Source organism: Opisthocomus hoazin, chromosome 12, assembly GCF_030867145.1.
Source record: "Opisthocomus hoazin isolate bOpiHoa1 chromosome 12, bOpiHoa1.hap1, whole genome shotgun sequence".
In the NCBI taxonomy this organism is placed as follows: domain Eukaryota; kingdom Metazoa; phylum Chordata; class Aves; order Opisthocomiformes; family Opisthocomidae; genus Opisthocomus; species Opisthocomus hoazin.
Window position 1 is genome coordinate 12,058,036 of NC_134425.1, and position 26,451 is coordinate 12,084,486.

At 39.7% G+C, this 26,451-nt stretch overlaps 1 protein-coding gene across 1 annotated transcript in view; it reads right to left on the reverse strand.

Annotated features, from left to right (window-relative positions):
• CDH11 (cadherin 11) overlaps positions 1 to 26,451 on the reverse strand; it is a 528,216-nt gene that overhangs the window by 299,374 nt on the left and 202,391 nt on the right. The gene's annotated exons all lie outside the window — the stretch shown is intronic.

The following is a 26,451-nucleotide window of genomic DNA, read 5'->3' on the forward strand; positions in this document are numbered from 1 at the left end:
AGCCTGAGAACTCTACCTGCATACAGCAGTATCTGAGCCTTTCACAAAAACACATCCATCAGCAAAATTTGAGGGGTCTGAGCTCCCAGGTCAGAGCTTTTACAATATTTTCGCCATCTACATGACGTTGCCTCCTCAACCTCTTAATTTTGTGAACTTGCAGCATTTTGCAGAAAAAATTTGGGGTGGATGAGAATGAAGATGCTTTGAACTTACATACATCAGCTATGTTCTTGCAAACTGTTTCAAAAGGTGAATACCCTGGCAACAACATTAACCAACATATGATAAGCAACACACAGATTTGCCCCTGAATATTTTCAAATACCTCTGAACAGCTACTTTGGGAACCACACCTTTAAACAAAGCACGCACTCTTCTTCTAACACTCAGTGTGTGGAGGGAGTACTGTTTTGTACAAACAAAATCAAAACCAATGGCTCGAACATGCACAGAGACATAGCTTCAGAACACAGCTTTTCACAGAAATATAAACACAAAACATTAAAAAAAAAGAGCAACAGGCATCATCAGAGACCTAAGAGCCATTTCGGATCCAGGCTCCGCTTCCCCCGGGAGTGGGCACAGAGCGAATCCCTGCGGTGTGGCACGATGTCCCACTGACCAAGGCAGCACTTCCACGTGAACGTCTCTCACATTTACATCTCAAATAGGTCACAGAGGCACATATTTTTACTAACTTTGTGCATTTTAAATGGTCCTCCACTAGCATTTAGGGAGGATTTCTCTACTTTGAAAATAATTTTTATGAAATTGGACATCCATGATCAGAGAAAGCTCTTTTATAAGCTTAAGATACTGACACATGGTTACATTTCTGTAGAAGATAAACTGATAAAAAGTAAGGAAATGACTTTTTAAGTCTGCTTAAACAAATCTCTCTGCCTGCTGAAACAATTGATCGACAGTGTATTTTCTCTACATATGAATGAGGAAGGATACAAAGTCTAGAGCATTCAGTCTGGAGTCATATGCATACTGCATATTTTAATTCCTTTTATTAATTGCTTTGTTGTGAAATTCACCCTAAGAAAATACTTTATCAGTTGACTCCACTATAATTTGGTATCAAATCCACTCAGTGCTCTATTTTTTTATTTGTCTTTTGTCTGCATTGAGTTGTTTCTAATTTATTGCCATATATTATTTGTAAGAGGATCCTTCAAGTTTCCTCTCTTAACTCATGACACCTGTTTTTTGTTATTTTAAAGACAGACAAGGACACCAGGGCATTCACTCCACACATTGTAAAAACACCACTGTGAAAGGGTGGCAGACATACACGTATAAGCAGAAATAAAAAGCTTCCTCTGTTCCCGAAAACTTTGGAGTTTAATAGAGATGGGAGTGTGATTCTGCTTCAACATGGAAGAGGTTTGGGGGTTTTGTTTCATTTTTGGGGTGTTTTTTCCCCTCGCTCTGTGGTCCATGAGTGCTGGTCGCTCTTTAAACAACACTTCTTCCATGCACAGGAGCAATGCATCCCCCTGAGAAAGAAATCTAGCAAAGGAGGCAGGAGACCTGCATGGTTAAACAAGGAGCTTCTAGCAGAGATCAGGCGGAAGAGAAAGGTCCATGGAATGTGGAAAGAGGGGCAGGCCACTTGGGAAGAGTACAGAAATGTGGTGAGAGCATGCAGGGATGCGACGAGGAAGGCCAAGGCCCACCTGAAATTGAAGCTGGCAAGGGATGTCAAAAACAACAAGAAGGGCTTCTTCTACTACATCAGCAGCAAAAGGAAGGCTAGGGACAATGTGGGGCCGCTGCTGAATGAGGCGGGTGTCCTGGTGACGGAGGATGCGGAGAAGGCAGAGCTACTGAATGCCTTCTTTGCTTCAGTCTTCAGTGCTAAGACTGGCCCTCAGGAATCCCAAGCCCCGGAGGTAAGAGAAGAAGCCTACAAAGAGGACGACTTTCCCTTGGTCGAGGAGGACTGTGTGAGGGATCGCTTAAGTGATCTGGACGTCCACAAATCCATGGGCCCCAATGGAATGCACCCACGAGTGCTGAGGGAGCTGGCGGATGTCATTGCTGAGCCACTCTCCATCATCTTTGAGAGGTCCTGGAGGACAGGAGAGGTGCCCGAGGACTGGAGAAAGGCCAATGTCACTCCAATCTTCAAAAAGGGCAAGAAGGAGGACCCAGGGAACTACAGGCTGGTCAGCCTCACCTCCATCCCGGGAAAGGTGATGGAGCAGCTTATCCTGGAGGCCATCACCAAGCAAGTGGAAGAAAAGAAGGTTATCAGGAGTAGTCAGCATGGATTCACCAAGGGGAAATCATGCCTGACCAATCTAATAGCTTTCTATGATGACATGACTGGCTGGGTAGACGAAGGGAGAGCCGTGGATGTTGTCTACCTGGACTTCAGGAAGGCTTTCGACACAGTCTCCCATGATATCCTCCTAGGGAAGCTCAGGAAGTGTGGGCTGGATGAGTGGTCGGTGAAGTGGATAGAGAACTGGCTGAATGGCAGAACTCAGAGGGTTGTCATCAGTGGCGCTGAGTCTAGTTGGAGGCTGGTGACAAGTGGTGTTCCCCAGGGGTCAGTACTGGGCCCAGTCTTGTTTAACTTCTTCATCAACGACCTGGATGAAGAGTTAGAATGTACCCTCAGCAAGTTTGCTGCTGACACCAAACTGGGAGGTGTGGTAAACACACCAGAAGGCTGTGCTGCCATTCAGCATGACCTGGATAGGCTGGAAAGCTGGGCAGAGAGGAACCTGGTGAGGTTCAACAAAGGCAAATGCAGGGTCCTGCACCTGGGGAGGAACAACCCCATGCACCAGTACAGGCTTGGGACGGACCTGCTGGAGAGCAGCTCTGCGGAGAGGGACCTGGGTGTCCTGGTGGACGACAGGTTAACCATGAGCCAGCAGTGTGCCCTGGCTGCCAAGAAAGCCAGTGGAATCCTGGGGTGCATCAAGAAGAGTGTGGCCAGCAGGACGAGGGAGGTTCTCCTTCCCCTCTACACTGCCCTAGTGAGGCCCCATCTGGAGTACTGTGTCCAGTTCTGGGCTCCCCAGTTCAAGAAAGATGAAGAGCTACTGGAGAGAGTCCAGCGGAGGGCTACAAGGATGATGAGGGGACTGGAACATCTCCCCTACGAGGAGAGGCTGAGGGAGCTGGGATTGTTCAGCCTGAAGAAGAGAAGGCTGCGAGGGGACCTAATATATACTTACAAATATCTGAAGGGTGGGTGTCAGGAGGATGGGGCCAAGCTCTTTTCAGTGGAGCCCAGCGACAGGACAAGGGGCAATGGGCACAAACTGAGGCACAGGAAGTTCCGTCTGAACATGAGGAAGAACTTCTTCCCTCTGAGGGTGACGGAGCACTGGAACAGGCTGCCCAGGGAGGTTGTGGAGTCTCCTTCTCTGGAGATATTCAAGACCTGCCTGGACAAGGTCCTGTGCAGCCTGCTGTAGGTGACTCTGCTTCGGCAGGAGCGTTGGACTAGATGACGCACAGAGGTCCCTTCCAACCCCTACTATTCTGTGATTCTGTAATTTAACCTAACTCATACCTACAGAAGAAATCCCTGTCAGCTGAATCACCGGGGTCAGCGAGCTAATGAGCCTGCCAGGAAGCACTGCGAGCCATTGCCGCCCCCGGCCCTGATGCTACAGGACCCTATGCAAGAGGTTATAGATCGGCAATCCGAAACCCCACGGAATTTAGGGCAACTAAATTCTTCAAAATTCATCTACGATTTTTAAGGTGAAGGTTTTAAAGTATTTCAAGCCAATATTGGGATTGGTAATGTCATCCATTTTCCATTTTTGACTTATTCATGGTAATGTCGCAGAATCAGCCCAAAGGATTTACCTGAGCCAACACAAGGAAAGCCCCATTCCCGGCCCAGAAAGAGCTGTCCGTTCAGATATACAAGAGATGTTTCACTTCTTGCCCAATTTTACACTGCATCTCTTGCCTACATTTTAGGGCATTCTGTAGTTCATTCCGAGCTCCTTTTAATTTGTTGGTATGTTGAAATTACTTGGAAGAAAGTTACCTAGCTGGTAATGCTGCCCGCCCTGCGCCGCAGTCGGCCATCTTGCCATGTAACACAATTCCTGCTGAATTTGAAATAGGAACAATGCCAGAGGGCATGCAATAACATTATGGATGTGTGTGGGCTTTGTCTGACAAGAATAAATGGAGAAGTCTGTCATGGACAGACAAAACATTCTGAAAAACTGAAGACATCTAATTACAGTATACTGACTTTGAACAAGTATTACAACAAAACATCCTGTGGCAATAAATCATACTTTGCTCACATACAGCAAACTCTACTGAACCTCAAGTAATTTGAAAGACACGATTATACAAAATTCTGACGTTACAGCTTTGTATTTGTAGTTGGTCACACACTGATTTTCTGTTGCACGATGAACTCTTTCTCAGGCTTTTCCACTCCTTTGGGGACGTCACCCTTGCACTGCACTGCCTGTTTGGCTAGGTAACGGCAATAACCGCAACAAACCCACACAATTTAAAGGTCCTTTGTCTTATTTTTTAGTACTTCCTAAAAAACTAGGACTAAATTGTGTTGCTATTGCTAGATTGTGGTTTTCCTTCTGAAAATCCTTAGGAAAAACCTTGAAGCAGGAAAAGTCATGTAAATGACTCAAACATAAGAGCATGCAGGATGTGACACAGTTTGGCGCAAGACTTTACTTCTTTCTCTGCTTGACCATGGTTTTACCCATGCCTTACAATGTGCTGAGCTCCCATTATTACGATGTACTGTCATGTTCTGAGAACCTTAATCTCATTTTACGAGCACTAGAGCATCAATATAATATCACTTGTGTTAATTTTCCCTTCAGTAGTCAGTCACTACCTAAAACATACGGCCATTATTTTGACACTGGCAATAATCAAAGAAGACAGAATTTGAAATTCTCATTTTGGTATTTAAGAACATGAAAGCGTCTTTAACTTCAAACTTGATTAATAGGCCCATTGACTTCAGTGACTGACTGAAAATCAAACTGGCTGTTTTAGGGATCAAGTGTTAGAAGCCAATTTCCCCAATACTGTTCTTCAGAGAGCAATACATTTGTATTAAAATGACAATTTGGACAATAGCTAAAGCCTCAGCTATTCTAAATTCCAAGAAAACGTTCATTTATGCAAATCTGCAATAGCTCCAGTGCAGGGATGCAAATTTATATTGGCAGCCAAGAAATTATAGAGATGACAAGAATTGTACTGTTATTGTGTTACTTAAGATGCTTTCTTTAAAATTCTTCAGCAAGGAGTGAAACTACCTGCATCCTTAATACGGGCCTGGACTGGTAAAGAGAAGACTTCGAAAAGCAAAGTGATAAAGATGACTGTTAAAGACATTTTACATGACCAAGTGATTTCCTATATATTTCCTATTTTCTGCACAAGAACAATTGTATTGTGTCAACCTATACTTAGACCCCTTTAAAACAGGCACTAACAAAGGATCTGTGAGTCTGGCATTTTAAAACTGCGGCAAGATGTACTATAAAAAGCATAAGTGCAAGAGAAAATTTAAAAGATAATAATTAATTTCTCCTTTAAAGGTCTCAAAGCAAACATTTCTGACAATATTCTGCAAAATATACACTAGGATAACAAAAGCAAAATTTATGATCCATAGAAAAGGTCAAAATCACTTAAAAATTTGTTGTAATTTGGGCAACTGGATCCAGGACTCATTAAAAAGCCTGATTTTCACAAAATATTCATCATCCATGCACTGAAACTCAGTCTGCTGAAAGAATTCCAAAGGTTTTGCTGAAAATCAAGAGCACCCAAACTACATGACTTTTGAGAATCTGCAAAACATAAAAATACCACATGGAAGCTGCTATTTTTTATTATTATTTTGCAACTACCAAAACTTGAAAGAGCATGAGGTACATTCTGCAACTAAAGAAATGAAAAACCAAAATTCGTTATGGAACAAGGAGTGGGCAAACAATTTATTCAGCAAATTTTGCCCTTTTCCCTCAAACTAACTATTCACAAATATCAAAACAGTTTTTATTATTCATATTTTTCTCTAAATAATCTATAAAAACTTATTTCGGCATAGTTTTTTCAATGGAATAGTTACTATGCAAATGTGCATTTTGTTGCAAAGATCGGATGGGCTTCTTGGACTTCTCAGTTGAATGTTTGAAAGTTTCAGAGAAGTGGGAAAAGGAAAGGAATGAAAAATGCTGGAAAAGCCTCATCTGAACCACAAATTTTCTCAAGAATTTCCATAATATCTGCTCATCAGCTGTCAAATTTTTGCCAAGGATCATAGTGTGCATACAAAGGCCTTATGAAAAGAAGTCTTCACAGATAGTTTTGCAATTTTCATCTAGGTTTGAGGCCAGACAGCTGACGGCATAGACCTTTGCATTCAGTAAGTTACTAAGGCAAACTCAGGTCTAAAAACTTGCGCTCCAACCTATAGCATACAAAGGAGGGAGGGGGTAGAGTGGATAGGAGGATAAACACGTAGCCAAAATGAGAAAAAAAAAAAAAGCCAACAATAAAACCCCCCCCATAGTTCCATGTTCAGAAGGGTTTAGTATTCAACAGGTTGGCAATTTCAAACGACAAAGAAATAAATATTTTTCCTGCAATGATGCTGAATCTTTGTGAGATGATGACCTGTATGGTATACAACATATATACCACACGATCTTGATTTAGCCAAGAATGCTACGAAGAATATTTATGCATTTTTCCTAGAGCAGAAAGGTAAACCATACTCTGCTATTGTTTACTACAAAAAGTGACAGTTGCTGGTGGGTGAGATAACATAAAACGGAGCCCTGGCAGTGGAGGTGCACAGTGCAGGAGTTCTCTTCTACAGACACACATATAAAAAAATCTGTTTGTTTTGCAGTTTTCATTTCCCAGAACCAAATATTTCAGAGATGTTTGTGTTGGTTTCTAAATAGCTTACAAAGTCCAGGCCTTGAAGGGTTCCAAATGGAACAGCAAAGTTTGTCAGTGATATTAATGTTTGGTTTACTTTTCTTCTAAATATTTTTTTTTTCCTCCTAGAACAACATTTGGATAGAAAGACTACAATGCTTTTTTTGGTTCCTTTTTTTTTTTTTGTTTGATACCAGATACTTTCAGCATTACAAGACACAATCCAAGAAAATACTCAGCCTGCTCCAGAATCAGCCAGAACTATCAAGATAATTGTAGTCACTGCATGATAAACCTACCCTTGGTATGATATATAAAAGAAGAAACATGAAGTGTTTCATATTCAGAAGCATTATTTAAATGAAAACCAGCCAATCTAACACCTCAAGACATATAACACACTTAACCATACAAAGCTTTATCTCCTAAGGATTTCTGAGACAGATTAGAGATCACATTGGCCTCTGAGAGAACAGACCTGCAGCTGGTTACCTTTAATAACCGCTAGTGAGGTACGGCAATGTTAGTCAACCTCTTGCCACTGTCGTTTCTCATTTTCATGGCTATGCTTCAGCAGAAAAAGCTAAAACATTATTAAACAGACAGAGCAAAGAGAAACCAAAATGACTTGGTAAGTGTTGTGCAGGCTTGTACATGCTTTCTCCAATGGAAAGCAGGAAAATCAGTCACGAACTATTAAGCACTTCTTACACAGGGCTGCTCGTGGAAACAGTAGGAAAACATTAATTCGTCAAAACAAGTACGTCGCAATAGAAACTCCCCAAGAGAAGAATTTCCCTGTTTGTAACTTAATGCCAAAATAAGACAGTTACTCCACCTCTCAGCAGTTAAAAAAACCTTTGGTGAGCAACTTGCAGGGCCAGATGGCTGAGCTCGCGGCTCTGCGCAGGGCCCTGCCTCCCAGGGACGCCCTTCCAGCAGCCTGCTGCAGGCTCCAGCACTGTCTGCGCCGGCACGTGCCAACGGCAGCCGGAGATGCCAGCACGCAAAAAACTCTCCCAGCACTGAATCTTTCACCATTATTATAAATATTAGCTTGCTATTCTCCTGAAAGTGGCTATGGAGACATATGTTCATTTAGAAATACTTTCCATTGTGTCGTCTGAAACCCCAAATATTCCATTATGTTTTGAAAGCAAATTTCATTAAAAATTTTTGATCTCGTTTCCGACCTGGTCTCAGGTATATAAGCAAGCATGACTGATTTCGAGATACGTGGGTGTATCAGTTGGGATGCTAGGTCTGTCTGAGTCCTGGAGTGGAAACCAACAATGCATATTATAGTAAAAAAGGAAATTCAAGTCATACTTAGCTTGACTGTTTTTTATGATGCTATAAAGAGGTGTCCTAACTCCAGATTCCAGTTTTTTAAACATATTCTGGCTGGTCAGAAGCACCATTCTGATGACATCATGCTCCTTCAGCAATATTAAAAGGAGGGAAAATAGTCCCTTCAGTTTTATACCACAATATTCTGACTAGATCTACAGAAACAGTGGTGATGGACATATACAGGAAAAAAACAACTGTGTAAATGCTTTTGGTAAATAAATTCTCAGTAGAAAGGGTTTTAATACCTCAAATTGCTAAGTTAATCACTAGTGTAGGAGCTGACTTTTGAAGTGTACAGGACATTAGAACACACATACAGGCTCAAACCAATGGTTCATCTGGTCCATTAACCTGTCTGTAACATCAGCAAGAACAAATACCTAGAGATGTGTATGGGTTCAAGACAAGCACTCTATGACACTTTCTCACTAACTGACAATTTGTATTTCAGGGAGTCCCTGAAAAAAAGGTGTGTTCTCTGTATTTAGTAAGTCACAATGGATTTATCTACCATGAACTTGTCTTGAACCAAGGTAAGTTTTCAGCATCCAGAACACCCTGTGGTTAGAAGCTCTGCACAGCTTTATTGCACATGCTGTGAACAAGTTGCTTGTTTACTCTGATGTTTTTCTTACTTTGTTCCTATTTCCTGCCCATAAAAAGCATTGAATGATCAATCTCTGTAGTGTTCCACCCATGGTACACATTCTTACTTACCTCCCCAACTCCCAGTCATCTCTTCTCTAGGCTGGAGTGCCCCCGTCAACTTATTTGTTCACAGCCCATAAGCCATTTCATGCTTTTGATCATCCTTTGTTGCCTTTTCCTGACCCCTCTCCAGTTCTGCAATATCTTTTTTGATGTGGCAGAACCACACACAGTATTAAAGATGCAGATGCATCACAGGTTTATACAGTTCTATCATGAGGCTCTTCTGTTACGTTCTCTATTCCTTTCTTAATATCTAATACCTGATCTCCTTTTTATCTATTACTGTAAATTGAGCTAACACTTTTCCAGAACTTTAATTTTCTGGCCTGAATTCTCCAACAAGTACCTTGCTACTGACTGGTATTGGGCAATGTTTTCCACTCATCCCTTCGCATATGAAGGTTTTACTCTTGATGATCACATTGCACTTATCTGCATTTAATTTTGTATGTTATCTGAAAACCAAGTCACTGAAGAACTCACAAGGTCTTTCTGCAGCTCTTTGAAACCAGCCCTTGCTAGGCAGGAAAGACCTACCAGGATTTTAGTAAAGACTTAAGAAAGTCTTTACTAAAGACAGAAGGAGTTAAAATGGTAGTTGTTACAGCTTACTTAAAAATTGGAATGATAAAGTGATTAATAAAGATAGTTTAAGGATGTTCACCAGGAAGATAGAGCCAGTTTAAAAGGCAGTTTAAACCACACAGAAAAGTTCAGAGTGTGTGGAAATATAAGCAGAAATATTCCTTCCTATTGTTCTTACATTTGTTAGGAAAAAAAGCCATTATTTCACAGTGGACTTTCGCACTGTTAATTTTGGGGGGGTCGGGTTTTCCCCACCTTACTTTTCCAGTGACTACCCTTTTTCAGTTCCTGTCCTTGTCAGGACTACTGTTGCAGGTTCTATAGCTCTTTGAAGCAACTTATGACAAAAAACCAAAACACACCACCACTACCCATAGATTCAGCTAGCTTCAAAACTTTAAAAAAATAGCACATTTTACAATGAAGCAGCTGGCATTTCCCATTGTTAACTCCATATTAGCTTTAAGAACAGCTTACTAAGAGTTAGCAGAAAATCCAGTGGCATTTCTGAAGGAAGCAAACACCATTCTTAAGAAAGATTAACATGACTTTTCTTCTGCAAGATTGGTAAAATTAAAATGAATAAAAAATGACTGTACCGGCTATAACAATTGTAACAGTAGCAATCTTTCAGAAACACAAGTCTAAAAATGCTTTAAAGGTGTTTCCATCCGTCTTCACCACAGAACTGGATTTTTAACCTTAGCATTTCACCAGCACCAAAAGGTCTCTCTCGGGATCACAGAGGAGAGTTTTCAGTAAACTAATGAGAGTCCACCTCAAGCACAGCCACATACTGTATAACAAACATTTAATTTTGGCTTTCACAAGATGTGTTATCAACTACCATCTTCTATTAAAATTAAAGCCTACCTTTGCACCTAGTTATTGATGTTTCACAGGATATACTCCTTGAGCCAAACAACGCAATCAGAGAATATTATTGTAACATGGCTACTTTAATAAGTCCTGTCTGCCCACAGCATTGCTAGGGAATACTGGCATCACGTGGCCTGAGCCAAGGGAAGGCTTGGAGATAACTCTGCCCAGGTGTGTTCGGATATATTCCAGATGATTGTATCTGGCATTTTCCCAGATACAGTTTATTTAATGAAACATGTCCTATATGGTCAAGCAGGTAAAAATATGTCAATGCAGTTAGAGGAACAGAAAATGGGGAAATGTCTTTATAGCAAAATTTATCTAGAAGCAAATGTCATACTGAAATAAAACACAGAGTTTTTTTCTGCCAGTGGGCGCAATTCTGCTTTCATTAGACAGACAGAAATTAAACATCTTTAGCTAAAATTGAGCTAATTGTTTCTACCAGAATACCTTTTCCCTGAAGTTTTCACATAAGTGAAAATGTGACCAGCAGCCAGGCACCAGAGTGTATTTGTACCGAAGAGACTAGTACATTTCGAAGATTTAAATAACGTTACTAAATGGATGAAGATGGAAAATGTAAAGAGTTAGAACCACTTGTGAACAATCTGACAACATTGTAACTGTTTAAGAGGATCCTAATGACAGATGCTTTCATTAGTTCAATTAGATGAACATACCAAGGACATCTTATGCATGATTTTATTGCTTATGACCAAACAGCAGCTTAACTGACAACTTGTCACTAAATTAAGCAGGTTAAAAAAAAAAAAAAGTAGCATCTGATGACACAAGAGATTATTATCTGAGGAAGGGGAGAGAAAAAAAATCTGCTAAAAGCCAATAGAACAGCCCAGAGTCCAGAAGCAGACTGTATGTCCTTAACACTGCCCTTTAAAAGCAAACAATTTCCAAGTTAGCAAAGCATAGTGCATGCTGTCCTCCTGTCCTGGATTTGTATCTGAAGTGGTAGAGTCTCCTCCATTTTCAGTATTCTGTAACTGCTCTTAAAGATACGCCGTAAAGCAGTCAGTTATTGTGCATCCTGCATGACCCTGGTCACGGAAGAGACAGGCAGAGGCAGAGAAGTTCAGCAGATCTTCTCCTTACATGAGAGGGTGTTGAAAGGACAGGCAGCTGCTGGGGCTTCCACCCCGACGCTGCCAGGCTGGCCCAAGCCGAGGTTCCAGGAGCAGCTTGTTGCTCCTGCTCTGCACCACCGTTCTTCCTGGGGACTCCACCAGGAGCAATGCCATGCCCTCCCATGATGAAGTTAACAGAGAGAAACTCCAGATAAAATCCTCATTCCATCAAGAATTGGAGCCAAGATTTTAGTACCAATTTGACAGGCACTAAAGCACAATACAAAGGAATTATTATATTGACATATAATGACATACTTGAAGTGTATATATACACACACTTTAATTTTTTTTAAGTACAGTATACAAATCATCAATCCACAGATCTTTAAAAATATGTAAAAAAAAAAAGCCACATATTTTTTATCCATTTTGGTTTCAGTAAATTTCTCACAAAGTTTTTACTTTTTCCTATGAGAAAAACAGAAATAAGGCTACTGCAGTGTTGTGACCGCACTGCCAAGCGTGCTGGACTCTTATGGCATAGGTCTGGCATAGTAAGAAGAGCAGTTTAAAAGTTCTTGCAAAGATTACAATACTAAGAGTACAGTGAGAATGGATTGATTTTGTACCATTTTCTAGCCTCATTAAGCTGTTTATTAATCAGTTAAACTTTCTGTTCTTTTCACGATCTTTTGCAAGAAAAAGTCACCACAATTCTAATTAGTAACATAAATTTTGATAGTGCAGTGGGTGTTCTGTAATTCATATTCCGCGTTATCATGACCAGAATGCACAACTGCCCCCGATTGCCAAGAAATCACTATCAATGTAATCATTCTGAAATTACAGAACATCAGTCCACTGAAAAATACCTACCGTGACTTTGAGAGCAGAGTCTGGATAAGATGCCAGAGATATCCAAACAGAACAGTGCAGCAGCGGTGTTTACAACAGCTGGAACAAGAGCTAACAGTAATTCTAGCATACTTCATATATGTTTGAGATACGAGTTAAGAAATCAGAAATTTTCTGTAATCCCCTCAGGAGTGCTCAAAAATTATTCTTCTGCGATACTGAGATGAATTATTTTAGATATATACAAGTATAAACAAAAAAATTATTTGTTCCAAGTGGTAAAATACACAAAAACTTGATCCATTGTTAAAAAGCACCTGAAACACAGACATGGATGCATGGACAATTGTCTCCTCAAAGAAAATCAAGTAATCACAGGTGCTGAACTCCTAAGTGAAATTTTTAAAAAATTGAACAGTGGGAGTGTGCATGCTGCCATATAATAAATTTTACATTTGCTAAGAAAAAAACCTGTGCCCTTCTGCGAAGTGTGCTTACTTGCAGAGTAATAAAGAAAGATGTTGTCATTTGTGTTACCTTGTTTTGGTATCAAATTCAAGTTAAGTCACACTGAGCTTATTTTGGCCATTTTTGTTCTCTTGTGATGTTCATGTTCCCCAAAACTGAACTTCAGAAAAATTAGTCTTGCCATTGGCAAACATATCACTGCAAGTATTCAAAGCAACTCACCTTAACATCTTCGTCAGTATCTTCTGATGAGTAAACTGATTAAAGTTGCTCTATAACCAAACTCCTTTTAATAGGTTCCTACCTAGTTTCAAAAGCTTGCCTGAATATTAGTCATGCACAAAGTTTTGGGGGGTTAATTAGGCTGATCATTAGCTATTCTACATGATCTGTAGACGCAGATTTGCTTTTGAGACACAGTTGCTTCAGCAGTTACTAAATGTGTGTTCCAAATGCTAAGCTGTCTAGATAAGGGCTGCAATTAATGCGGCAGATTTGTATTGCAACACTTCACTGGTACCTACTCTATGATCTATCATCTAGATCAGCTAATAGTAACACAGATAAATTACAACTGTATGAATTCTGTGTGTGCAGCATTCGGTAAGCAATCTTATCTCTTACTTTATTGTTTCATCATATGCACTACTGATAAATCTGTCTAATAATCAGACAATTCCATATCTTTTTTTTTTTCATTAGTTACACCCAGTGATATAGTTAGTGCATAATAAAGTGCTGTCTGCTTGCAGCTTGAATAGCAGGCCAACACACACCTAAGGCAGATCTTCTCACCTGGCTAGAATTTTTGTCCTCAAACTCACAAGAGAAGTAAGAATGACGTATCCAGAAAGTACTAGATTATATAGATGAGCTGTAACTCCAAAATAGGTCAGTCTTCTACAAACCACACAGGTCTTCTGGTAATCCTAGGCAGAAGTATGGGAGCCTCACCTCACATAATGAGCAATGTGAAATCTGTATTTCAGTACAGGCAGCACGTCTTGCACATGTGACAGCTGTCACATCAGCATGTCAACCCCTTCAAACCCTCCAACATTCTAACCCGAACTGAGAGCAGATGAAACAGTGTTGAAGACAATGCCTCTGCTCAATAGTGTGTGGGGACACTGGGAATACAGTTTCCCTGGGCAACCCAGTGTGCTTTAGTCCCTTTAAGGGAGGAATATTTTTTAATAATCCATACCCATTCATTCAATGCCACTCTGTTACCAACTCAACTTAGTTTCCAGAAAACATGTAGTGGGAAGAAGACTGAAAGAACATCCCTATCCTGTATGTTACCGAACTACCAAGAGACGGCAACTCAGTTTACTGCAAAAACAAGAGACTAAAAATAATTTGCCACACTGTGCAATTGCCTGGTTATTTCTATAGGGAGAATTTTACACTTACGCTAAAATAAAACCGTTTCAGACATAAATAGTGATGGAGCAGCTGCTTAGGTTATGTCAAGAAGCAACTCCCCAACCAATTTTTTGCCCTTTTTTGGAGGTGAATTTTCCTTAACCTTCTAACAGCTGAACAGGCTGTACCTCTATCTCATTTCTGTCTACATCCTGGGACCACCATGCAAAGACAGATCTATTCTTAGCAGTTGGCATTTTTGGTCACAAATAGAGAAAGGAACATATTCTTTGCCAGACTCTCCTTTCTCTCACGGTCTCTACTCCTGTTGGCATCTATACCACTGCACTCCGACCTGTAAGACCACACGGACTTTTGGAGTGGACAACCAGCACTTACTCTCGATCTGAGGCACTACCTCCCTGGAGGGCCCGAGTCAGTGGTCTCACCTGTAGTCCCTTCCACCAGACCCTCTCCCTCATGCCCATTCCTGACCTTGAGGACCTCACAGATAACCTTGACTCCAAATGCTAGTTCTCCCATGTGGTTTAGGTTCATCTCAAGAGTCGGAGAACAAATAATAATCTTCACAGAACCAGCAAAGGAGTTCCAAGAGTAATTAGAAAAACAGTAATAACACTGACTACAGTAATTGCTACGAATTCAGAGAGAAAGATTGCAGGACCTCAAAAAAAAAAAATCTCTGACTGCAGTGCAAGCCACTTGTCTATTTGCATATCTATTTGTATCACATGATTAGGAATTTCTTCAACACAAATGCAAATACACATTACAGGAAAGACTAGTTCATAATCAGAATTACTTGATTTTGCTTCGCTTTACTGCAATCAAGCTGAAAGTATTTTAAAAAGCCAGAAAAAAAACAATAGAGATGCTTATGCGCTGGACAGTGCGTACATACATTCAACATCTTTTTCACCATTCAGGCTTAACTGAAAAGTGATTAAGTTCTTGCTGCCATCATAAAGTCAGTCTTACAGCTTTAAATAAAATATTTGACTTCAGTAGCCTGTTAATGCAACCAGCAGTTTCCTAGAGACTGAAGGCATAAATGTGACAACTTTCTCTGCATTTTGAAAGCTTATTGAAATAAAGCAGCAAGAAGTAATGTTTTGAGATCTCTAATACAACACCACTTGTTAAACACAGAAGCTAAGTTTGCATAAAATACAGTGCTTCTTTCTCAGAAACAATTAAATTGAAGGACTGAAATTCCATTCAGTGTCCTTGTAAATAGTATGATTAAGAGTTTTAAGAAGCAAAATACTTGTTTAAATAATTCTAAGAAATTTTCAAAACTGCATTTTTAACCCATTATTTGTAATAAAAGGAAAACTACACAGAATCGCAGAAATTAATTTGAGATGCTGCAGTCTTTCTTTCTGCTTCACATATAAAGTAATCATTCTACTTGAAACAATGTAAAATGGTAATTTCACATAAATGTTAACTTCTGATACTGATATAAGCTACTACATCCCAATATATATACTCACTGAGTTAATAGGATTGGCTGAAGTTATTGGTACTCATAAGTAGAGTTACCTGTTTTCTGGAGCCTAAAACCACAGTTTTTAAGAACAAAGGAAAGAAATTACACCGTACGATGTAGCAGTAAGCTTTTTTGTGAGGCATATTGAAGTACCCAGTGATTTACCATTCTGCAAGAGGCATGTTCTCATAAACTAGTCATCTTAATCAAAGGCCCTTAAAACTGTTTTGACTCAAACCACATACAAGTTAAACACCTGCCATTTAAAAACACAACAAAAGCTGATCTCTAATTTTACAAAACATAAGTGATAGCACTGGGCACAAACGGACTCTGTTAAAAAAAATTTAAAATCACACACTTAATCTCAGGTTGGCACATGAACAGATCTGTGATCTCCCTTCTACTTGTAAGCTTCCCTACCTGCTTTCATGACTTGGGTCACTGCAAGGCCTTGAAAACTGTCTGATTTTGGCATTGTTTCAGTACAAAATTATGCTCTGCTGTGACACTGCTACTCACTCCACATAAATCAACCAAAGGCTTTGCTTGACAGAAGCTCAGATCATCTTGTCTTCTACAATCATTTTTATTAGTACTACCTGTACCTGTGGGCAAGCGAATGAATATGACTGTACTCAGATGCCCTATTTATTTCTTATTGTAGTTTGCCTAGAGAACATGAACTTGCTTCTTGTTTCCCCGTCCTTAGTGTATAAAGGAATGAACTTTCTGCATCTGACACATTCATGCTCTGCCAGAATAAAAGATCTGCAGTGGCAGGCCGAATACCTTCGCCGAGGATAAATAAAAGAGTTGGTTATGCTCCTGCCACATCTGAGAGTTGCTGGAAAAGACATCACTTCTATCATTCTCACACCCTTTAGTTAATCTCTGTAGCCTATCCTACCACCCTTCCTCACCTCTGAAATATCTGCTGCTACAACAAGTTACATTGTCATTCTTTTGAGTTTTTCCTGATGCTTTTGATAGCTTTGGCATTGAACAGTCAGCAGAGCAGGTCTTTGGAAAGCCACAGCACTGTCTCAGAATTAACACAGGCAGACACTCCACTCCGCTTTTCTTCGGTGCACAGGTTACATTTCTGCTTTAAAGCCATATGAATCTGAAGAAAAAAATACAGCTCTTTCATCATATTTAAAGCTGACAGCATTTGCTGTGAGATCTGAGTTCACTATTAGGGATAACTGCTGGAGTTACTTGGGGCAAACTGTTTATCACTTCTCTACTTTGGGCAGTACTCCTTCAACTGAGCAGCTCTATCCACACTAATTTGAGTAATGCTTTTTTGTATTTGAAGTATTGTACTTGTATTTCATGAACCATTATTAGTATTTACGGAAGTGTCTTGGGACTCCAAGACAATTTACAGCCACACTGCAGTTCATATCAAACAGCTGCACAGGCAAAAGCAGCTCCTGATAGAAACAGCTTAAGCATTTTCCTTAGCCAAACAGAGATCAACAAGTTGGATGGGGTTTCACTGAAAATACTTGTCTCACTACAGCACAGATATCAACATATGTTGTTTGTCTGCAGATAATTTATACTTTCACTTCTGTTATGTTCTTAGTTCCCACTGGGGTAGGAGCAGCCAGGGAAAAGTTAAATCATAATCACATGCGTAAATTATCAGCGACACCTAAAAGCAGTTGCAAACTGCCCTATCATTTCAATTAAACTGAGAACTCAGCTGGTTTATGTCTGCATTAGTCAAGCGGTACCAATCAGTAAATTATTACAGAGGCAAACATCATAAATCTTCATTGACCAACAATGATGAGGAATTTCCTGCAACTTCCTCTAATTGCTCCTTACCCTGGACTTTTATACCCTCTCACCAGGCAACACAGCTCTGCGGCGTCTCGGAGCCACATTCCATACATGCCGATTTCCTGCTACTCGGAAATCAATCATCCTGTTGGTATCTCTCTTAGTGTTTACATACAGACAGAACCCAACCTACGCACAAAAGATGAACAGTAATTCTTTCCAAGAAATGCCTAACACCTCCATAGTGCTGATCAATACTCAGGTTTAAAAAGCTTATGCTCAGAAACTGACAAGCTATGTCCCACCACGTTATAGTAAGACAGTAAAATACTATTAGTCCAGGTGCAGATGCCTGCCATGTGATGACGAACGACTAACCATATTTAACACAGCTTAACGTTAGTTCTTATCACATTTCTAGCAACATTTGGTGGTACAGTCTCTGGTGCGAATTTGTTCAGACTTCTCAGAACATTTTTGGGTAACATGAAATTATAGTTCATAGTAGGAAGATACAAGGTGCTTTACTACATATTGTTATATCGGCAGATTTGTCAGAAGGTATAGTGCTGAAGTGATGTGTCTGCCCTTACTCACAAAGCAGCTAATAATATAATAAGTAAAAAAGTACATACTGCTCCTAGGGTTTGGTTTGTTTACCAACTATGCATTTTCAAAGGCCTTTACTAGGGACAAGTAATTCCCAACACTCCTACTATAGCCTGATACATAATGTATAAGGTTATGGAAAATGTGTATTCATGAGACTTGTTTGGCTTTTGTCAAAAAGAACTGTGAAAAATTATGATGGAACAATTTTCATTTCTGACACATTGTTTTATAGTTCATTCATGACTGGGAATTGAGGGGTTCAGAATTTTGTCTGCTGCAGATGTCGCAGGGAGGAGAGGAGCTACAGAGCTTCTCACTTGCTGCTTTGCTGCTGACAGTGACAGGAGACCTAAAGGAAATACTTCTCTTGACATTAAACATGATGAGTAAATCCCTAGGCTACTCTCCCGCTATACTGCATTAGAAAAGCCATGGCGCAAGGCATTTGGGAGCACATATAAACAAGGATGTTTTATAACCAGAACTGGCCTGTGGCAAGAAACTTTGAGTTTCAATACAGGATGCTGGAATTGTTTGTAATAATAATAATAATAATAATAAAATCTAGGTAAAAGCTCATAAAGCTTAGTAAACCTAGCAGACAAAAGGAATATTTTCTTTTTGGATAAAACTTCTCTATAATTGCTTTCAGTACGCACACTGCCTCTTTTCACTGTATTTCCTTCATCCAAACATTTTTTCTGAGGTTGTAACTGCCAGCACGACAAATTCAGTGCCAATTAAGGAAGTCAGAGTCTTTAAAAAATACCAATTCCTCCGTTATAAGAAAAGGAAAAAAAAAACCATGACAGAACACATTTAAATTCAGAGCTGCAGTTAGTTGTCAGGTAGCTCAATTAACTTTCAACCTTTTGGGGGGATATAAGTTCTGGAGAATGGCAACAGCACAGGAAACCTTTCAGCTTTGGTCCCTGCCTGAGCCATATCCGCATCTAGTGGAGTTCGGCAAGTTACCTCCCCGTGAGATTTGCAGAGATTGCAGTAACCAGACACAATATATTTGCCTAGAAGATGGAAATATTCCTCCCCTTCGTTTCTGAACGCATGGCATTACTCTAATATTTAGTACCTTAATTGTTTTACTTGCTCCACCTTTTCATTTTGATTTCAGCATGTGAAAAACAGGCACCCCAGGCTCTAGCATCACAGGCAAACTCCATAAAGGGCAGACCAGCCAGCTCTGCTTACGCGGAGCACCCAGCTCAACCAGCCGAAAGCCCTTTACAGAATGCCAATGAGAATCCATCCTCACCCAGAAACCTCCTAGGTCCTACCTTTCCTCAAAGATCTGGCCAGCTGAAATCACAGCTGGCTCTGATGTGTGATACGTTGGCCAAAAGGAATTCTTTGGCTAAATTAAGAAAGTTGCTTAGGTCAAGTTTCCTCTTTAAAATAGGCATTCCTTTTCCTACATCGAAATACTTTCTCAATACGAAACATAATATTTTATATATAATCCCAAATACCATTTCATCAATGCCTTCTACAATAATACCAAATCTCTCTCCTGGAAACACCTACCCCAGTACAATAGAGGATTCACATTCCTTTCTTCCCAGCCACGGCTCCGTGGTCGCAGCCATCCTGTCACCAGCAAACACACCCAACTGCTTCATCTCCGTCACTTTCCCTGAAGCACTCCCACACAAAGCAGAAATTCTTTTGTTATACCACAAAGGCACAACCCTGCACTTTTTATCATTAATTTGATCCCAGTAAGTCTCTTACTCTCCAGGCAACCCGTTCCTCCTACACAATGCTCCAGTTCTCCTCTCTGTGGATGATTTCGAGTCTATCAGCAGCAGATTTCTTTGCCCCGTTCCCCCCTTGGTATCGACACCATTGAAGAAGACATTTGTGGGATCCCAAACCCTTTATTTGAAGAACTCTGTGACTACTCTCCTTTCATCCAGAGAGTCCTCCCCGGCTTACCCTCTCAGCTATCTCCTGACCAGGTCACTGTTTCAGAATTCGTCAGCTTAAATAACATTTTTCCACAGTGCACACCAAATCAGCTCCTCAGACATAAGCAGACCAGAAGTTACATCTAGAAAGCTGCTACCTTATCTAAGAGATCAGAGCCATCTAGCCTAAACTGTTTTTCATTGCTTTTTATACCACTCTCTTTTATCTCCAGTTTCTTCAGCGTTTATTCTTTAACAGCACAGAGCCAGCCAATCCCTCTGATGTAAAATACTAAATTCTCCACCTTCTGCTTTTACACCATACATGGCAATATCCATATCTTTATATACATAATTACTAAACCTTTCACTTTCTTGTCCAACTTCTATATTATCTATTATCCTCCTTCCTTAAAACCCAGAAGAATACTTGGTTCGTTTTCTTCTGCCTGTTTTCTTTGCCTGTCTATCAACAAAGCAAATCCACGCCTGATTATGGCTAAGAGAAAATACATTCAAGGATTCATTTGCTTACATTGACAAAGAGATAGCTTACGAACACCTGTCTAGAATCAAAGGGCTATACCTGCTACTATATTCTCTGTTAAAACACGAGTCTGAAAGAGAGATGCACATATTTGTTTCCTTGTGTTGCCTCGAACGTTATCTTTTATTTAAAGTGGAGAGGTTAATAAAGGAGGACAGGTTTTTCTTCTCTTTCTCATGGCTGGGGGGGTCTTTTTATCTCTGAATTTTTAAAATGTGAAAGAGACATAGCAATGCAAGAACTTTGAGACAGATTACTGTGCCATTTTTTCCCCATCTGCTGCTTCAGGCACTGAGATATTTATAAAGTAAGAAACCAAACTGAAAATATTAAGTTTCGAGAGAGCAGTGACAAAGTGTAAGAACTATTTCTATAACAGGCATGGTTCAGAAGGCATAAAGACATTGACTCGTGGTTAAATGGAAATCTAGAGAATCAAAGACACCTTAAAAGTTCAGTGTAAACACTGCAATTATTAACCTTCACAAGAAATAGGCAATAAACAAACTAAGCTATTATGTATCTGCATGATAAATGGCTAGATTCATTTTTCTTCACAAGGCCAAGCTGGGCTGCTTACAAAAAATTATGTGGAAACATTTTGGTCTGCATCACAGAGTTTCTTTAATCTTTTAAGAATAAATTTTTAAATTAAAAACTACAGAAGTTTTTTAAAGCTTTGCTTTGTTACAGAGCAAAAGCAATCTCTAGTCTGCTGCCATTTTCCACATTCTTAGCTCATGTTTTCAAGTTATGTGGATAATTAACACATGATCATTTAATTCCTTTAAATTTTAATACAAGTGTTTAAAACGAGCCCTACTCAATGACCATTTCCCTTTATAACTTGCCACCACTCAGATTCTCTTGGTATCTTTTTCATATTCAATAGCTTTTATTTTTACAATCAGATTTTATCAAATTCAAAGGCTGTTTCTTTTTTGTTTTTAAAGAGTACATAGACATCCATAATTCTTTTAAAGCAATACATCAGTCAAATCTATAAAGAAGTAACCTTCTCTATGGACATCCCATCTAAGAATAACTTTTTTCCTTTTTTTTTTTTTTTTAAAGAAATCTATTTTATCAATTGTTTCAATTCAAGTAGGAGACTCTTCTGACGAATTACAGTGAAGTGATTGCATTGCTAATCGCAGAGTTCAACACCATAAAACTGAAATTACTGTTCTTTCATTTGCTGGTATGGAGCAAAAGGAATCAACAGCAGCACACAATCTGGCCAACAAGACTTAGACTTTATTTCCATTTAAAAATTAAAAATGTATCTGAACTGCTCCTGAAAGTCTAATAATAATACATACATATATTACAGTAATATAGGGACTTTTAAGACTTTAGATCACCACTTGCTGAAGTAAGATACATCATAACCGGAGGGATGCAAGTATGACTTTTAAAGTGTTGGCCAGTTTTGCTCTAGAGCAGAAAGTAAGAGCATTAGGGACCAGGGAGGTACATAAAAGCAACATAAAGCAATTATCACGCTTTCTATCATCACTCTCAGCTGTCCCTGATAGTCTGTGACATCTGCGACATCTGTGATGTAGCCTGGAAAAATTCCCCATGTCCCTTTTTAACTTGATGCTTTTTCCAGTGAACACTATTAAGTAGGAAAAAAAAAAAAATCCAGAAACAAGCTTGACACAACATTAATTGAAGCCTAGTGATTTATGTTTGCCGTCTTTTCATCCAGACCAATTCAATACCTTTCTGAATCTTTTATGATGCTTGTTATAGCCTTTACACCTGATTTATTTCACTTACCATCCTGTGAATCATCCCAAATGCAGATGTATTTGTCTTAAAAGATTTTGCAGAGACTTGGAAATATTTTTCCCTTTCTGTAAAGGCTACATAAGCATCTTCTGAAATTGTTCTTTGCACAAGCATACAATGACACTTTCTGCTATTCGAGTTCAGCCAGGTTAAGTTTTATCTGCCCACATGGCAGTAAAGGGAGAAAGTACAAAGCATCTTCTCCTCCCTCTCTTACCTAGGAAGAGCGTGGGGACACAGACACTGCTTCAGCAGTCCAGTGGAGCAAGGCTAGAAAATGATACCTGGAGAGAAGACCAAGGACAGGGGGGTCTCTATAGATGATGTGATAGCAAACATGTTCTTACATCTGAACTGGAAGAAGGTTACATATTTTTGCAAGATCTGTTAGTACTATAATTTCCCAATCATCTCTTCTAAAGCTTAGTTAAGTTTATGGATAACTTAATTCTTTTTTTCAGGGGCAATTCCAAAAGAATAAGAGGTATTTTTCAAGGGGGGGGAAGTACCAAGCATAATGTTTCATTAATTTTAAAGTTCAGCTTTGATCTTTGATGAGGGTTTTGTTATATTTCTCTGAGGTTGTTTATGTAGAGAGAGTGTAAAAAATTTAAATAGCAGCAAATATTCAAAATATCATTTCCCCAGCATTGCCTCATCAGCTTTAAGATTAGGAAACACTTCTTAAACCAGTTTCATGTTTCAATGGAGACAAGTTGTCTTCTTTCGAGCTACTTGTTCAAGAAACTATTGTTTTCACAATGGCTCCATTTTACAGTAAGAACATTTAAAATACGTAGTTAAAGTGTAGCTTGCTATACTTCTACTAAGCAGAGAAGAGTATGTAAAATATTCCATTGCTTTCCTAGTGCATTTGCTGTCAGACTCAAAATATTCAAGAAATAACCCTCAGTGACACATAGGTGCCACCATCATGAACTTGCTGATGAAATACAACATTTAACTGTCCAGTAAAACTGTTCCCTTTTTACAGAACAAGACTATCAAAATCTGTAGGTCTCTTGAAGCTTGAGTTTTTGTAGAGATGTTGTTCCCAAGTGCACAAGCAGCCCTCAGGATAGCTGAGATCAGTAACAATTTGCTTTACACTTGCACTCCTGCTCATGAGAACAGATCTGAAGTACCCTGCGTAGGCAGGCTGACTCAGTGACAAAAGCTTACATGTAATTTCCTAAAAATGGGAGAAACAGTCTGAAAGAGTGTAACACAATTTGGTAGCAAGAAGTTCAAAATACTCCACCCTGGTACCAATAATTAACTGCAAAAATACAGAATGAGGAACAAGTAGCTGCATAGCAGTGCTTGAACAGAGAATACAGGGCTACGGCAGACAACCAGGTGCACATCAACAAAAATGCGACGCCACTCTCAAAGCATAAATAGCCAGAGCAGACATAATCCCAGCATTGCTCTTGCCCAGCACTTGCCAGATCTCAGCAGGAATACCATGACTAGATTTAGGCATCACTAACCAAACAGAGGAAATACAATGAGGATGACCTACAGAATTTGAAAGAGGAGATATACGTATTTTCTACTGTTCTAATAAGAAATTGGTGTTAAGACTGTTTCCCACAGTAGACTGAACTGTTGCTATGAAATACAGAAAAGAATGCACAGTACTGCTACACTTCAGAATAGAACACTATTTTTTTAATGATAGGCTTTTGACACCATGCTTGGCATTTCAAAAATTTAACATAATGGAAAAGTGGAAAAGTCAAATAGTGTAACAATATGCCCAAGATTTTGCAAAACACCTGAAAAAGTCTTAAAACGCTGTTTCACAATAGGGTTAATGTATGTGGACATACAGGTAGTGCACTGCAATGCAAAGTTTAACTGAAATCCTCTGTGCTACACAAAACCACATTCCCCTTCTCCAAAAAAAGCATAATAATCAGAAGACAATCAGAGAATGAAACTTTTATGTTAGTAAGATTTGCAAAGATGCTTCTCACATCTATAATGAGGAAATACAGCTGGAGAGCGCAGACAGACGAAGCAGCAATTCTAAGGCATCCAGAGCACCTTTTGTTCCTTTTTGTAAACTCTTTGGGTTCTTTCATACCATCTAAGTCTGCATTAATTGAAGCAATTTAAGTATACCTACATGAGTATTGTGTCTTCCAAAACTGAAGTTCTTGGTACATGTCCATGAGTCATACCAGGTAATCAACAAAGCACAGTTTTGGTGGTTCAGATGTTGAATGTTCCTCTGAATTATCTTTGAAGGATACATGGTTCAAACAAGTTTTTGTGCTTTTATTTTCACGCCCACATTTTGCTCCTGCAATCCCTTCCACATGAAAGAAAAGCACGGTTCACCACATAATCTCTCAACTTTCTTACACTTTTTAGCAGCTAAGGTGCTATCTCCACAGCTTTCAAGGGTGCAATGAAGATGAATGATCTGCACTCCCGGCTTGCAGAGTGGGTGTAGGCACTTACTTACACAGCTGTGTAGCCACCAGCAGACAGACTAGGGGGGTATGAGTATAAATTATTTTAAATTATTATTAAGATTTTCATAAACAAATGCAAACCAATCTAGATAACAGAAACAGTCCTCCTTTTGTTTTCCTCATCAAAACAACATATTTTCACGTTATTCCTCCAAACTACACACAGTTGGTGTGTAAAATACATTGAATACAATTGTGGAACATGTAGATTGCAATAAAAACCATTTTAGGTGTAAATTAACTCAATATTTATCTCATCTAATATGCAAATTAAGACAATGTATTCTCATTAACATCGGCTCCATTTCCTTTGAGCTAAACTAAATCTCCAGCCAGAGCAGAGAGAAAAAGAATATCTGTAGTTTTCACTGAAGCTAATGAGGGTGTGATTAGCCTCCCGCTTCGTTATGAAGTGGCATGCTCAGGAGAACATACCCAAGATAAAGCACAACATAAATGTACACAACCCAAAACCCAAAGACACGCTTAGTATGGTACCATATTATGCACCAATAAAATACAAATCAAGAAGGGGTAAATTCCAGATAGCTCCTGAAATTTAAATGTGCAATAAAACGGAAAAGTATTTTCTCCAGGCACACATTTAACAGAAACAGACAGGACACAGACCTTGCTGACAATCTGGAAAGCAGCAAGAAGATTTTTCAGGAGATAGTGCATCTTATAAGCTCTGAAATATATCAGTTCCTGCAAACCAGTGCATCTGCTGTGTGGAATCTGTGTTGGTATCAACTTGGTTTAGAAGCATTTAGCTTTCTGTTTACAAAAACAAAAACCTCACAAGCCCCCTCATCGGAACTGCACTGCTGATGAATGCTGCTGCCCTCCCCCCCCAGCCTCCAAAGATTAATGGGATGACTTGGTTGCTCTGCTGAAGAGGACAACATAATGTTATTTATTAAACCAGTTTTAATCCATCATTGACCTTAACAATTGGTTTTGATCAGTAATTTGAATTCTAACACTTCCACACGCTACCTGTATTCAGCCGAAGCAATGAGCTATGTGGCTTCCAGCAGCCTTAGGGGACTGAAAGGTAGAAATTGTTGCAATTCAGGATTGTTCTTAATTTCCATATGTTGCTAAGCACTTCAGCTGTCACCGGCATGGTGAATTGAGAGCTCCCAAATAAAAATATGCAGGGAAAGCAGAGGTCACCCTACAAAATAAAGAGAAGAAAGTTGCTCACTGAAGTGAAGGGAAACAGGAGAGGTGAAGATCCACCTCTGAACCAGCTCCTCCAGGGAGATCTGACTGCATCAAATCTGACAGGAGATGAGCTCCTAAGAACTTTCAGTGCTACAGATACAGGCAAGGGCTGTAGAAACACAGAGGCTGAGGCTTCTGCTGCCGGGCTGTGCGAGGGAAGGGAAATCCACAGGGAAAGCCTCGCAGGGCTGGGGTTTGCGTCCCCTCGCCCCACTGCCATCTCTCCCACCAGCTGGAAAGCTGCTGGGCTGCCAGCCAGGCTGGCCTGTGAGGAACAGAGGTGGCAGCTCTCCTTCAGAAA